The sequence below is a fragment of the Arvicanthis niloticus genome, chromosome X (genome assembly GCF_011762505.2).
Source record: "Arvicanthis niloticus isolate mArvNil1 chromosome X, mArvNil1.pat.X, whole genome shotgun sequence".
Taxonomy (NCBI): domain Eukaryota; kingdom Metazoa; phylum Chordata; class Mammalia; order Rodentia; family Muridae; genus Arvicanthis; species Arvicanthis niloticus.
In genome coordinates, this window is record NC_047679.1 from 33460646 (window position 1) to 33476014 (window position 15369).

Sequence of the window (15369 nt, forward strand, 5' to 3'; positions counted from 1 at the left end):
TCCCTGTCATAAGATACCTAGTTTTGGTGTCAGTCTGGATGAATGGCTGGCTAACTGTGTGAGTGGTTTAGTGCACACTTGGCAAGCTCTGCCCAGAGAATTATTTTTACTATGTTTGTTATTGGTGGTTCTTTCTGGCTTTGTTCCCTTCCAGTTCTAAGAGAAGGGAGAGTTGAGCAGTTTCCTATCACTCACTTTGACTTAGCAATGGCCTCTAGGTGATAGGTGTCTTTATAAGAGGGACAATATTTATTGTTTTCTATGACTACTGACACACACACACACACACACACACACACACACACACACACACACACACACAGAGAGACAGACAGACAGACAGACAGAGACAGAGAGAGACAGACAGAGACAGAGACAGAGACAGAGACAGAGACAGAGACAGAGACAGAGTCAGACTGATTATGCAGAAGAAATCCAGCTGTGCCTGCTTAAAGTAAGCATAGCTAGGCAGTGGTGGCGCATGCCTTTAATCCCAGCACTTGAGAGACAGAGACAGGTGGATTTCTGAGTTCAAGGCCAGCCTGGTTTACAAAGTGAGTCCAGGACAGCCAGGGTTACACAGAGAAACCCTGTCTCAAAAAACAAAAAAAAGTAATCACAGCTGAACTTGCTAAACATTAACATACTTCCAAGAACATACTTCCAAGAAAGGAGGAGATAGGTAAGGTCATTAAACCTCCACTCGAGCTTCCAGTCACTCCTTCCTGCTGGTTGTGTAATTCATCCCTAATTGCAAGAAACTCAAGGTTTTCTGGAGAAATTAGTGTATACAGACTAAAAACTAAGGATGCAGTGGGGGTGGGTGTACCTATGCAGCCATAGAAAAGCTGAGTAAAACCTCAGATATCGCCTAAAATGCCACACACATTAGAGAAAATTTCTTATAACAAGTGGTAACTTTACTTTTTACAGTTCTACCACATGATATTTAAATATTTCAACCAAGAGATACATGTATATAAAAAGTTAAAATGGCTAAATGTAACTACAGATGTATAGTTTTCTGAGTACCTCCCTTCCTAGTTACAAAAATGTGTTCATTCAAGGTCATCAAAATCATTGAAAATCTTGCTGAAATGTAAACTTTCTTATTCTCAGGATATGTAAAATTGTTTGTGTATTTGTGTGTGTGTGTGTATGTGTGTGTGTTAAAAAGCTGTAACACTTCAAACAGCAAAACCTAGCTTAACACTAGTAACATAAAAGTTAAGTCTGTGTAGATGTAATTAATCTTAATTCACTACAGCAAACTATGTAGTTTGAATTCAACTCTGATTTAGGAAAACAAATAGAAACAGTAGATATGAGAAATATATTTAAAAGGATATAAAGTATGAGGCTATGCTTTTGGTAAAAAGGATTAAAAATATTTTGAACAAGAATAAATTTATATGACAAAATGAGATTTTTGTCCTAAGAATAAAAAAATAACAGATTAAGACAAAATCATGACAGCTTAAAGCCAAGTTGTAGAAAATCTGAGTAAGTTATAGAAGGTTTGATGAAGCATAGGACTTAAGGATGATGTGTATTTGATGATTAAGGTTTATAAATTCCCAAGGTTATTATGATCTGTTCATGCTTAGAAAAACTGACTGCTATATGTCTAATTACTTATGTCTTTGCTAGCTTCACTAAACTTTTCTATTTGGAAACACTGAGTCATGTACAAAATAAAAGACTGTGGTAATAATGAGGTTTCTAGTTACTCTATTGACTATATTTATGGTTTAAAATGCATTTTGGTATTAAATGGGCTTTAATATATACTTGGTCCTGTTAGAAACCTAGAAGCCAGCAAGCCTTTACACAATAAAGCTTAAGAAATTCAACAGTAAATATTTGGAGAGAGGAATCTTGACGTGCCTTCCTCCCTTTGGACTTATGTAAATATTAGCCGTATGCTTTCTGTAGGGCTACTTCCAATTGCCTATCCAAGACCGGACTATGACACATAATTTTACTAACTGTGCTGTGTCTAAAAACAACAGGTTTGTTTAAAAATTATATGAAGTTTTTAAATGAGTTATGCATTTGTAGCTAAATACTTGTCCATTTTAAACAATAAATTAAGAAGGCAAAAAATTCTTGCTTCCATAGTTTAGTTTGATTTGAATGTATTGATGGCCACCATACTCACAGGTGCCGTGAGTCCTCTTGTCCTTCTCTCTTATATCTAATGAGTGGGCCCTGCTTAGTTACCTTATTGTTAATTAGTACCAGCTTCTCCATAAAAATGAAAAATTTGAAAATAACTAAAAGAAATGGGGGAATGAAGTAACTAAGGTAATGCCTGCCTTGGCAGTTTATTTGAGACTTCCATGACTTTGACTATGATCCACATGTATTAACCAAATAATTAATGTTTATTCAAACTTAACATAAAGTAAAATAAATGAAGATGGTATAAGTAAAACATAATTGTCATGTTATATCTGAAATAATTACTATGTTCTGCCAGAAATGAATGTTTCAAGGTGACTCTGGTCCTCATCTGACTTTGATGTAAATTACAGTCTTTGTAGTTTTTGCCCACTCTTGGTCACTAGCCAATAAAGGACTCATATACTTTTAATGGGCTTAACCAGCATGGTTGTCTGTATCTTTCTTGAGTGGATTATTACAACATGTGATCATGTTCAAAATTTCCATGTGTGTGAACATAATCAAATTAGCCAATATGTGAATGTGCTTGGAAATGAACATTTCTAAATATATGTATTTGTGTGGATATTTGTCTGTAGTCAGCATTGCATTTGGGAATGTGAATATATGTATGAACATGTGACTGGGTACATAACTCACATGAGTGTGTGCATAGAGTATACACATTAGGGACTAACTTCAGAGTTACCAATAATGCATCAGTGTCATATTAAGGAATGAAATAAATATACCTCCCTTTGGAAAAGTTCTCTACTTAAGGCTGTCTGGATCTCCTGTCTCATTTCTGCTTGTAGCATGAGTTTGAATCTGATTGCATGAAGAAGGCCATCATGTGAATCTCTCTCTCCCCGTCTCCCTCTCCCCTTCCCCCTCCCTCTCCCTCTCCCCTTCCCCCCTCTCCCCCCTCACCTCCCCTCCACTCTCTCTACCTCTCCCCCTCTTCCTCTCCCCCTCTCCCTTCTCCTCCCCCTCCCCCTCTCCCCCCTCTCTCTGTATCTGTCTTGTGACTGTCAATTTCTGACAAAGGAATTAATTTTGTCTTTATTGAACAGCACAGAAAGAATCACATGGAGAAAGAATGGACCACTTGACAGAAATCTTTAACAGAGTTTTACAAGGTCCTCAATGGACCCAGACAACAGTGCTACAAATATCATTGTTTATTAGCTAATAACCATAAATGTATGCCTTCAGCCTTCATAGTGGATTTTAGGAGGTTGTTTTCCACCTCTGTATTTGTTGATTTTTAGAAAATTATACACTTCTTCTGGGTCAGGGGAATGGAAGAGTATGTAACTTAAGATTACAGCTATGTATTATCTTTGGTTGTAAAGGTTGGGAAGTCCAAGGCAAGTAAGTTTGGCTATTACATTGTTCTCTTACAGCCAGGTTACAGGCTGAGTACACAGTAGAATAGCAGTCTTAAGTGATCTCAAGGTGTATTATTAACTTTGGCTGTGAGATCCAGAAAATGTTCCTGTCTTTTAGAATGTAAGAGAGATTTTTCAGAATAGTGCATCATCACAATTCCCACCTTTTTAATTTTAATTAAAGAAGAAGCATGTCCATGAAAGTGGTCACCATGAAGAGTTAAGGTCAAGGGTTACACTGTAGGAGCACCCTGAATCAGCATCATGTCATGGTGGTCCTTTTGAAAAATTGGCAAAGGCACATTAGGAATTTGAGGAAGAGGTAGACAAATAGAATGTCCTTCCCCACAAAAGACTGTATCTTAAAATTTAATACTGAAATCAATTAGAAGTATTGCGCATGCTAGTTATCAAATACCATGTAAAGCTGTTTATTTTGAAGGTAAGAATTTAAAATTATTGCAATTTTAATAGACTGGAATCAGACTGTTGCTGCTGTGGCAATGATAACTATGAAGCTATGATAACTGCAATAATCATTCTGATGAATCTTTTTATGCATATGTGTTTCAGAGTATAATTGAGTTGATCTGTAGCAGATTCCTCATGCCCTGGATTAGTTTGATTAACGGGAGTCCCGGCTTGGACTTGTCTAAGAATTAAAATGAGGAGATAAAAATCACAGTGCAATGAGAAGTTTGATAAATGAGTAAGAAATAGAAGTGAGATATAGTATATATGTAGTTGAAATTCAGGAACATGTTTCTTCTTTTATTACCAGCTTGTCATCTTCTGTTGCCAGTTCATGGTATGGCTATACCAATCCTGGTGGAACCCAGAGAAAGCTTGTAGTAGAAGAATGTAAAAATGAACAGCCTAGGTTCCAAGTTATTAACTGAACATGACTCAGACCTTGGTGTTTTCCCTTGAGAAAGTATTTCTAAAATCATGAATTTGAACAAACCTTTTTGGTTCTTGTGGTTTCTTTTACCGAAGATACAAGGGTAAGACTGAGAAAAATGACTTTTAGAATTTTAAATATAAGCTGCTTTGCTAAGTTGATCTTGAGAAATTAAGCCCTTATCTATCCCCTTTTGTTTTAAGTATTTGATTTTTTTTTCAGTAATAGTGAGTTTGCTCAGTTATGGTTTGTCTTGGTGGTTATAGGGAATACCACGAGAGACAGGAATTTCCCAGTTGACAGAAGGAGATAAAAGTTTGAAATGTATGCAAAGAAACTATTGTCTGTGTTGATCTCATTTAGGACTCCCACTACAGAGAAAGCAGTCAGTAAATGTCTGCAAGCCCCTCAGATGTGCTCACATGTTTGGGCAACAGCATAGATAATCCCTGGAAAGTTATCAACACAAACAAGGACACATTTAGAATCTACAAAGGAATTCACATGAGTAACATCAAGTTGCTAAATATCATTTGGATGAAGACTCTTTTGAGATGGTGGAATGCATCTCAAGGGAGAGCAACAAATAATTCTCTGAGCTAGTATCTGTGATAATTGGACTTGTTTTGTAAAGCTTTAGCACCTTGATGAAAGAAGAAATATGGGAAACAAGAACCTTGTATAAAAAAAAGAAAAAAGGGCATAACAAATGATTTCTTACTGTGAGAGGGGAGGCAATTCTGTGGATCTACAAAGAAAGTTTTGAATGAAGATAAATACTGATAACACAATGAGTCTGAGGCCAAGATGACTTGAAATACATCCTATTGTATTTCAAGATAATTTTAATTTTCTTTTACAAACTTCTGAGGAATGGCAGACAGTTTTTGCTCTTTTAGGAGGACAAATCTCATTTCACCACCCTCTTACACTTTATGTAAGATTTCACTACTTCCCATTCAGACCTTTCTCCCATACATAAATCCACATGCAAGCTCTAATGCATTATATGTATATGGTAGGATGTCTTGAGCCACATAATAAAACTCACTGAACTGGAAGGACTAATCTGGGGATGTTTTGAAGGCAAACAGGGCAGCCAGAAGTTCCTCCCACTGTGTAGTGCTTGCTTCAGGTATAATAAGAGAATAGCACATTCCAGCATCAACATGCCATGTTAATGACTCCTTGTTTGATCTATTGGCCCCATCTGAAAAATTCTCCATTTATTAGAAGTTTTGGGGAATTTTAGGTGCTGATGGAGGTCGTATATGGTCTCTCTAAAGTTGTTCTTGCATTAGCTGATGTGCATGTTTAAGTTTGGTTCTGTTAATCAGCAACTGATTTACCCCAAGAAATTTGAATAGATGTATTTCAGTGGGCCCTAGGAAATAGGATATTCAGTCACAACCTCATTGAGATAGGTGTTCTCTGCCTCAAATGGAGAAAGGCAAGGGTAAAATACGGAGTTGAAAAATAGCAGGGTTTTTTTTGGAATACATAATGTTTCTGAACTTTGTAAGGGACTACGTTTTGCCACCAACCCCTTGAATGTCTAAAACTGGAGGCTGAGTGTGCCAGTTATAAAGGCCTGGATTGTTTAGTTGTAATTGACACACCAGATCTTGTGTCTATAATGCCTTTTATGGGGAGCAGGATTATGGAAACTATAATATAAGGTTTATATTTTATTATATTATATTCTAAGTTCAGTATGAGTTTGAGAAATTAAGTTCTTAATTTTGGTGACTTTAGTCAAGGATTTGTATGATCAGATAAGGAATAATAAGCAATCATGCAAACTAAATTAGAACTGGAATTTCTTGGAGTAGCTGGGAATAAACCATAATATAAAATTGACCAGTATAATCTAAATCAAATATATCTGGGCAAACAAAATATCTTTTTATAGTCCAATTTGATATGCCTAATACCAAGCCCAGGATAGTTTGTTGGAAGCAGTCCACAGAGAATTATGGAGATTCTCTTTACCTCTCCTATTAAATCAAATTTTATGTCTTTGGTTATAGATAAATCTAATCCTGAATTAATTTTAGTGGTAGTAACCAAATCTCTTATTGTCTTTGGTTTAGGAGCACTGTTGTGGAGTTGGCAGCTTGCTTGAATCTATTGCTGTCACTGGGCCTGACTGAGCATTGGAATTCTAAGCTGACACCATAAGATGACCTGTTTGTGTCATCATGCTGCCCCCTAGCGTTTATTTTCCCATTTCCCCAAATTGGATTGCCTTTGTCATTGGTTCTAAATCACAATGATTTTTACATTTTTACATTTTGACCTATTTCTTTTTTTTTTTAATTTTTGGCAGTGTCCTCTTTTTACACATTTGAAGCACATGGATTTTGAGCTTTATGCTCTTCTGTGTCAACATTTTGACATGCTTTTATCATATTAGCAATCGTGTGAAAAAAAGTAGCAACTACAGAATGAAGGTTTTTTTTTGCGATTAGAATTTGCATTTTCTTTATATAGCTTGTACAACAAGGGCTCTAGAATTTTGTCTGACAGTGGAAAACTACCTTGAGGGAGTATTAACACCAGGAACTTTACTCCATACACTTATAGAAGCTTGGTTGATTTGGCTATTAACCTGTAGAGCACTAACAAGCTGTTGGGCCACTGTTTTAATATTTTCTGGTCCAATCAATTGATTATAAGTTGAAAAGAATCTGCTTTTGATTATAAAACATAGACTATACTGAGCAGTGGTGAGAATTGTTTTCATAAGGGTATGCCAGTCAAAAGGTCGCATTTCACACACATTTGAGATAGTATTTCTTAAATGGCTTTGAACCCATTCTCTGTATTACTTTTGTTTAAAGATTTTTATATATGATATATTGGAGCCCATTATGGGTAAGATTTGGTCCTACTTCTCTACTGAGTGCAAGCACAGTCACCACTTCTCCTGCCTGGGAAGCTTCCTTAGGGTATTTTTGGAAAGCACTTTGTGGACATTCCATTATTAATTATCATTATATTATGAATTATTCATTTATTTATTGCATTACCATTTAACAGAAAATTAGGCAGAGGTGGTATATAGGACTTAGTAGGATGGAGTTTTCTGGACCTTCCTTTTACTTTTCATAAGGCTATATGACTAGCCTAATTTGGTTCCAAAGAACTAAATATTTTAATAAAACTGGTTCTTATAGGACATGCTTAATCAGATATTCCAAGGTCAGTATACCAGGGACAATATTTAGTTTCTAATTTTAGGATTATATTTTCGTTACATTTCTCCATACCCTTTCATCCCTTCAAACCCTCCCATATACTCTTTCCTCACTGTTCTTCAAATTCATGGCCCTTTTTACTATTATTGTATGCATATATGCACACATGTGCATGCGCTTATGTCTGTGTGCACATGTGTATTCCTAGATACAATATTTTCAGTTCATATAATGGTGCCTGTATGTTTTCAGGGCCAACTGTCTGGCACTGGACAACCAATTGGTGTGCTCTTCCCTGAGGAAGGCCACTTCTCCTATTTCCAACTGTCTTCAATTTTCTGGACTTCTTTATATAGGGTTTGGGCCTTTTGGGCTTTTTTTTCCATCCAGTTTGGAATGTTCATTGGTGTCATCTTTGTTCAGTCCAGACAGGGACTATCTATCTATCTATCTATCTATCTATCTATCTATCTATCTATTATCTGTCTGTCTGTCTGTCTGTCTAGCTGACTTTTTATTGGTCATTTGTGAATTTCACATTATACACCCTAGCTCTATTCATCTCCTCCTACATTCATACCCTCAGGCTGGCTCACCTGCTCCCCTGCCAACAGTGTCAGCTCTACTGTGCTGTCCAGGTGCAGGCCAACTCTCCTGAATGCTGCAGCTGGTGAGGGGGCAGGGACAGCTCTCCTGCTCTCATGACTGCAGAGCCAGGTCTCCTGCCTACTGCAGATGGTGAGGCATGAGGTGAAGAGAAGGGTATCTCTCCTTTCATTCCACTGCACAGAAGCTGAGGAGTAAGGCCAGATCTCCCACACTTATATCCTCAAGGCTGTCCCACTCACAACTCTGGCAATGTGCAGTGCTGCTCTCCCAAGTACTGCAGCTGGTTAGGGATAGAGGTAAGGGCAATTTTCCTGCTCTCATGCCCCCAGGGTCAGTTATCCCACGATGCTCAGGTAAGAAGTGGGGCCAGTTCTTCGAAGCCCAGACCAGGGATGTCTCTCTAGTTTTTGGTGGTAAGAGATCCCTGCTGTTGCAGGGCCACAGACTGAGACATGCTGGTAAAGTACCATGGGCTTATGTAACATCACTGGGTACTCACACCAGGCTGTTCTTCACTACCCCTGAGTCTCCAGTTCTGCTTCTTTTCACTGTGCCCACATCCTTCTCTTTCTCTTCCATTTCTCCACCACTTCCTTGTTTCTCTAGGTGGTGACCTGAGCTCAGTGTGTCTGGGGTCATCTCAGGAATGGTTTCAGGAGTGTCTAAGCTTAGTTCAGCAGCTGCTCTGCTCCTGCATTATGGAGCTGGGCAGGGATCATCTTAGGCATGGTCCTATCCCCAGGCCTGCATGGTGTTGAACTCATGGTCATCACAGACTAGCTCCATGACTGGGCCTTATGGTGCCAGTCTGGTGGTCATCTCAGGTTTGCTTTTTTTTTTCAGGGAATGCTAGTTAGTCTACTAATTATTCAGATATTCATAGGTCAGAATACTGAGCGTAGACAAAGACTCTTTCCTCTCTGTCACCTTCTCAAACACATGTGACACAGCAGCCACATCTTCAAGGCCTCTAATGTCAGGGAAAATATTTTTTAAAAAATAACAGCCAATAGTTTACAAGTTTGTCTTTATTAAATTTTGGCTCCAATTCCTTTAAGAAAATTTTTAACTGCTGTGCCTAAGGGTAGTGGTTTGAAGGAGAATGGCCCCAATAGGCTTGTATATTTGAATGCTAGATCCCTAATTGATTGAACAGTTTTGAAGATTATAAGGTGAGGCCTTATTGGAGAAGGTGGGTTGATGTAGAAATTTCTGGATTCTTTGGATACTCAGTTAGGTCACAATGATGATTTTGCTGGGCCAGACACAAGAGAAAGGATGTTTTGCTGAAGCAGACACAGGTAAAAGGATGTTTTATTAAGGCAAACATGTGAAAGAATGGTTTGCTGAAGCAGACTCTGATGAGAGGATGTTTCTATGAAGCAGACACCTGAAAGAATGCATGATGTTTAGAAAGAATATAAATATGACCACAGATGGTGGGACAAGGCTTGTACTTTGGTTTGCCTTGCACCACTTTACTAGTTTCCATTGAGGATGCTCTGGCATTGGTTGGCCTTGTACCACATTGCTGTTCTTCACTTGTCATGGCATCAGAGAGAGTAACTTGCCAAAGAATTTCTCATGATATGTGATATTCTGGTAGCTTCTTGCTGCTTCCACGAACTAGCACCTATCTAGTCGAGCCCTGAAGTTTATTCTGGATCAAGTTGCTGCTGCTGATTCATGTGTAGCATCTGACAAGAGAACTGGGATGAAGCTGCTGATTCCTGTTTGGCAGTTTGCTAGTAGACTGAAATGCTGATATCTTGACAATGGAAACTGGAAAACCCCAAAGAACTATTTCTAAACAGGCCTACTTCCCCTATCTTCTAATAATAACCTTCAGTTTCCACTACCTCTGGTGGGTGGTGGGCTAGAAGGGAGGTTAAAGCATTTAAGAGCCCTTATGAAAGTAGGTTTTGAAAACTCTAAACCTACAATGTGTCAATGGGAGTTGGCTTTGAATTTTAAAAGCCCATGCTAGGCCTATTTTCATTCTCTCTGCCTCCAACTTGCGGGTAAGATGTGAGCAGTAATCTACTGCTCCAGTGACATACCTGTCTGCCCATTGTCATGCTCTCTGACATGATGGTTGTGGTCTTATCCTTTGAAACCATAAGCAAACTCCCAATTAAATACTGCTTGTTAAATTGAGTTGGTCATGGTGTCTCTTCCCAGCAACAAACAATAACTAAGTCAGTGGATATGAGCTATAGGAGACAGCAAATTTCCATAGTGCAAGCAGTTAGAGAGCTAAAATAAGAGAATAGTGTTGGGGTTCAGGAAATTGATACTCAAACCATATATACACAATCTCAGTTAAGCAAGAATAGTTTACTGAATACACACCATAATACTGGATGTCCAGAAATGTAAAAAAAAAAAAAAAAAAAAAAAAAACAAAAAAAACAAAAAAACCCAGGAGCCTAATTGCAATATTAGTTTGGTCTCAGAGTAGACTTTTTATATGAAAAACCAGGTTTAAATGTTCAAAGGCAAACAGAGAAGTGATACAACATTTTTTGACTAATCATCTAAATGATTGGTCCTGAGAGAGCTAAGAAGGGTGGTGAATAGGTAGTGAAGAGGAAAATTTCAGAACATTGAGATAACAGGGTACAAGTGATTCAACCATAACTTTTTGGCTTATTAATAGCATTCTTCAATGTCAGTTAGACTTTGAACTTAATTTCACCGTGTGAATAACATGAAATCCAAATAAAAATAGCTACAATTATGTTAAAAGAATCAGCCTCAACAAGTAGAGGTATGCTGTGATTGACAGAGAGCCATGATCTTTTCTTGTGACAGAAGTTGAAACAGAATCAAACTGGACTTGATAAATAAAAGAGAAAGGAGACCCAAACCTTGCCCTTGCAGAATACCACTCCCCTTCCAAACCTCGCCTGGTCCTTGTGACTGGGGCAGACACCTAGCTGGTCTGCTCCTGTGAAGAAACCATATCCCGAGACATCTTAGAGGAGCAACTGAACTCAGAGTAGCAAGTAAGGACAATTGACACCCCAGAGCTACACCTGGGAGCAAGGGGTGCTCAGGACCCACCAATTACCCAAAACCCACGCCTACAGAATACCACTCCCCTTTCACCCCTTGCCTGGACCTTGTGGTTGGGGCAGACACCTAGCTGGTCTGCTCCCTTGAAGACATTGAAGACACCATATCCCAAGACATCCTAGAAGAGCCACTGCACTCAGAGCAGTAGACACCTAGCTGGTCTGCTCCCGAGGAGACAAAATATCCTGCGACATCCTAGAGGAGCCACTGTACACAGAGCAGCTGGAGCTCAGGATCACAGAATCACAGAGATATCTGGACCCTGAGGATTTCTGACACAAGCAAGATAACTGGAAAGGCAGGCTCCAGTCAGAGACAGTGAGTGCAGGTAACACTAGAGTTAACCAGATGGCGAAAGGCAAGTGAAAGAACATAAGCAACAGAAACTAAAGTTACTTGGCATCATCAGAACCCAGTTCTGTCACCATAGCAAGCCCTGGACACTCCATCACACCAGAAAAGCAGAATTCAGAATTAAAATCACTTCTCATGATGATGATAGAGGACTTTAAGAAGGACATAAATAACACTCTCAAAGAATTTAAGGAGAACACAGGTAAACAGATAGAAGCCCTTAAAAAAGAAACACAAAAATCCCTTAAAGAATTGGAAGAAAACACAACCAAACAGGTAAAGGAATTAAGCAAAACCATCCAGGATCTAAAAATGGAAGTAGAAACAATAAATAAATCTCAAAGGGAGACTACCCTGGAGATAGAAAACCTAGGAAAGAGATCAGGAGTCATAGACACAAGTATCACCAACAGAATACAAGAGATAGAAGAGAGAATCTCATGTGCAGAAGATACCATGGAAAACAACATTGAGACAACTGTTAAAGAAAATGCAAAATGCAAAAAGCTCCTAACCCAAAACATCCAGGAAATCCAGGACACAATGAGAAGGCCAAACCTAAGGATAATAGGTATAGAAAAAAGTGAAGATTCCCAACTTGAAGGACCAGTAAATAGCTTCAACAAAATTATAGAGGAAAACTTCCCTAACCTAAAGAAAGTGATGTCCTTAAATATACAAGAAGCCTACAGAACTCTAAATAGACTAGACCAAAAAAGAAACACCTCCCATCACATAATAATCAAAACATCAAATGTACAAAACAAAGAAAAAATACTAAAAGCAGTAAGGGAGAAAAGCCAAGTAACATATAAAGGCAGACCTATAAGAACAACACCAGACTTCTCACCAGAGAATATAAAAGCCAGAAGATCCTGGACTGATATCATACAGACCCTAAGAGAACATAAATGCCAGCCCAGACTACTATACCCAGTAAAACTCTCAATCAATTTTGATGGAGAAACCAAGATATTCCACGACAAAATCAAATTTACACAATATCATCCCACAAATCCAGCACCTCAAAGGATAATTGATGGAAAAGTCCAACACAGGGAGGGAAACTACAACCTACAAAAAGCAAGAAAGTCATCTTCCAATAACCCCAAAATAAGATAGTTACACAAACATAATTACAACTCTAATAATAAAAATAACAGGAAGCAACAATCATTTTTCCTTAATATTTCTTAATGACAAGGGACTCAATTCTCCAATAAAAACACATAGACTATCAAACTGGATACATAAACAGGACCCAGAATTTTGCTGCATACAGGAAACGCACCTCTGTGACAAACACAGACACTACTTCAGAGTAAAAGGATGGAAAACAATCTTCCAAGCAAATGGTCCCAAGAAACAAGCTGGAGTAGCGATTCTAATATCAAATAAAATCTATTTTCAACCAAAAGAAATCAAAAAAAGATAAGGAAGGACACTTCATACTCATCAAAGGAAAAATGTATCAAGATAAACTCTCAATTCTGAACATCTATGCCCCAAATGCAAGGGCACCCACATACATAAATTTTTTTTTACTAAAGCTCAAAGCATACATTGCACACACACTCACACAATAATAGTGGGGGATTTCAACACCCCACTCTCAGCAATGGACAGATCATGGAAACAGAAACTAAACAGAGACACAATGAAACTAACAGAAGTTATAAACCAAGAGGATTTAACTGATATGTATAGAACATTTCATCCTAAAACAAAAGAATATACTTTTTTCTTAGCACCTCATGGTACCTTCTCCAAAATAGACCATATAATTGGTCACAAAACAGGCCTCAACAGATACAAAAAGATTGAAATAATCCCTAGTACTTTATCAGACCACCATGGACTAAGACTTGTCTTTGACATGGACAAAAACAACAGAAAGCCCACATACACTTGGAAACTGAACAATGCTCTACTCAATGATAACATGATACAGGAAGAAATAAAGAAAGAAATAAAGACTTTTTAGAATTAAATGAAAATGAGGACACATCATATCAAAACATGTGGGACTCATTGAAAGCAGTACTAAGAGGAAAAATCATAGCTCTAAGTGCTCACAAAAAGAAATTGGAAAAAACACACATTAGCAATTTGACATCAAACCTGAAAGCATTAGAACAAAAAGAAGCTAATATACCCAAGAGGAGTAGATGGCAGGAAGTAATCAAACTCAGGGCTGAAATCAACCAAGCTGAAACAAAAAGAACTATACAAAATAGCAACAAAACCAGGAGCTGGTTCTTTGAGAAAATCAACAAGATAGACAAACCCTTAGCCAGACTAACCAAAGGGCACAGAGACAGTATTCAAATTAATAAAATCAGAACTGAAAAGGGAGACATAACAACAGAAACAGAGGAAATTAAAAAAATCATCAGAGCCTACTACAAAGGCCTATACTCAACAAAATTGGAAAATCTGGATGAAATGGACAATTTTCTAGATAGATACCAGGTACCAAAGTTAAACGAGGAGCAGATAAACCATCTAAACAGTCGCATAACTCCTAAAGAAATAGACACAGTCATTAAAAATCTTCCCACCAAAAAATGTCCGGGGCCAGATGGTTTCAGTGCAGAATTCTTTCAGACCTTCAAGGAAGACCTAATACCAATCCTCTTCAAGCTATTCCATCTAATAGAAACAGAAGGAACACTACCCAATTCGTTCTATGAAGCTAACATTACACTCATACCCAAACCACAGAAAGACCCAACAAAGAAAGAGAACTACAGACCAATCTCTCTTATGAATATTGATGCAAAAATACTCAATAAAATTCTCGAGAACCGAATCCAACAGCACATCAAAACAATTATCCATCAAGATCAGGTAGGCTTTATCCCAGCAATGCAGGGATGGTTCAATATTCGGAAATCCATCAATGTAATCCACTACATAAATAAACTCAAAGAAAAAACCCACATGGTCATCTCACTAGATGCTGAGAAAGCATTTGACAAAATTCAACATCCCTTCATGTTAAAGGTCTTGGAAAGATCAGGAATTCAAGGCCCATACCTAAACATAGTAAAAGCAATATACAGCAAGCCAGTAGCCAACATCAAACTAAATGGAGAGAAACTTGAAGCAATTCCACTAAGATCAGGGATTAGACAAGGCTGCCCACTCTCACCTTACCTATTCAATATAGTACTGGAAGTCTTAGCTAGAGCAATTAGATAACAAAAGGAAGTCAAAGGGATACAAATAGGAAAGGAAGAAGTCAAAATTTCACTATTTGCAGATGATATGATAGTATACTTAAGTGACCCTAAAACTTCCACCAGAGAACTCTTAAACCTGATAAACAACTTTAGCAATGTGGCTTGATATAAAATCAACTCAAACAAATAAGTAGCCTTCCTCTATTCAAAGGATAAACAGGCTGAGAAAGATATTAGGGAAATGACACCCTTCACAATAGCCACAAATAAAATAAAATATCTTGGAGTGAATCTAACCAAGCAAGTGAAAGATCTGTATGACAAGAACTTCAAGTCTCTGAAGAAAGAAATTGAAGAAGATCTCAGAAGATGGAAAGATCTCCCATGCTCCTGGATTGGCAGGATTAACTTAGTAAAAATGGCTGTCCTGCCAAAAGCAATCTACAGATTCAATGCAATACCCATCAAAATTCCAAATCAATTCT

General features: G+C 37.9%; 1 non-coding gene across 1 annotated transcript; it reads right to left on the reverse strand.

Moving 5' to 3' along the window:
* Positions 1-9116: 9116 nt before the first annotated feature.
* LOC117695628 (small nucleolar RNA SNORA17) lies at positions 9117-9248 on the reverse strand. The gene has a single exon (XR_004604677.1). It is a non-coding gene; the product is annotated as a small nucleolar RNA SNORA17 (small nucleolar RNA).
* Positions 9249-15369: the final 6121 nt, after the last annotated feature.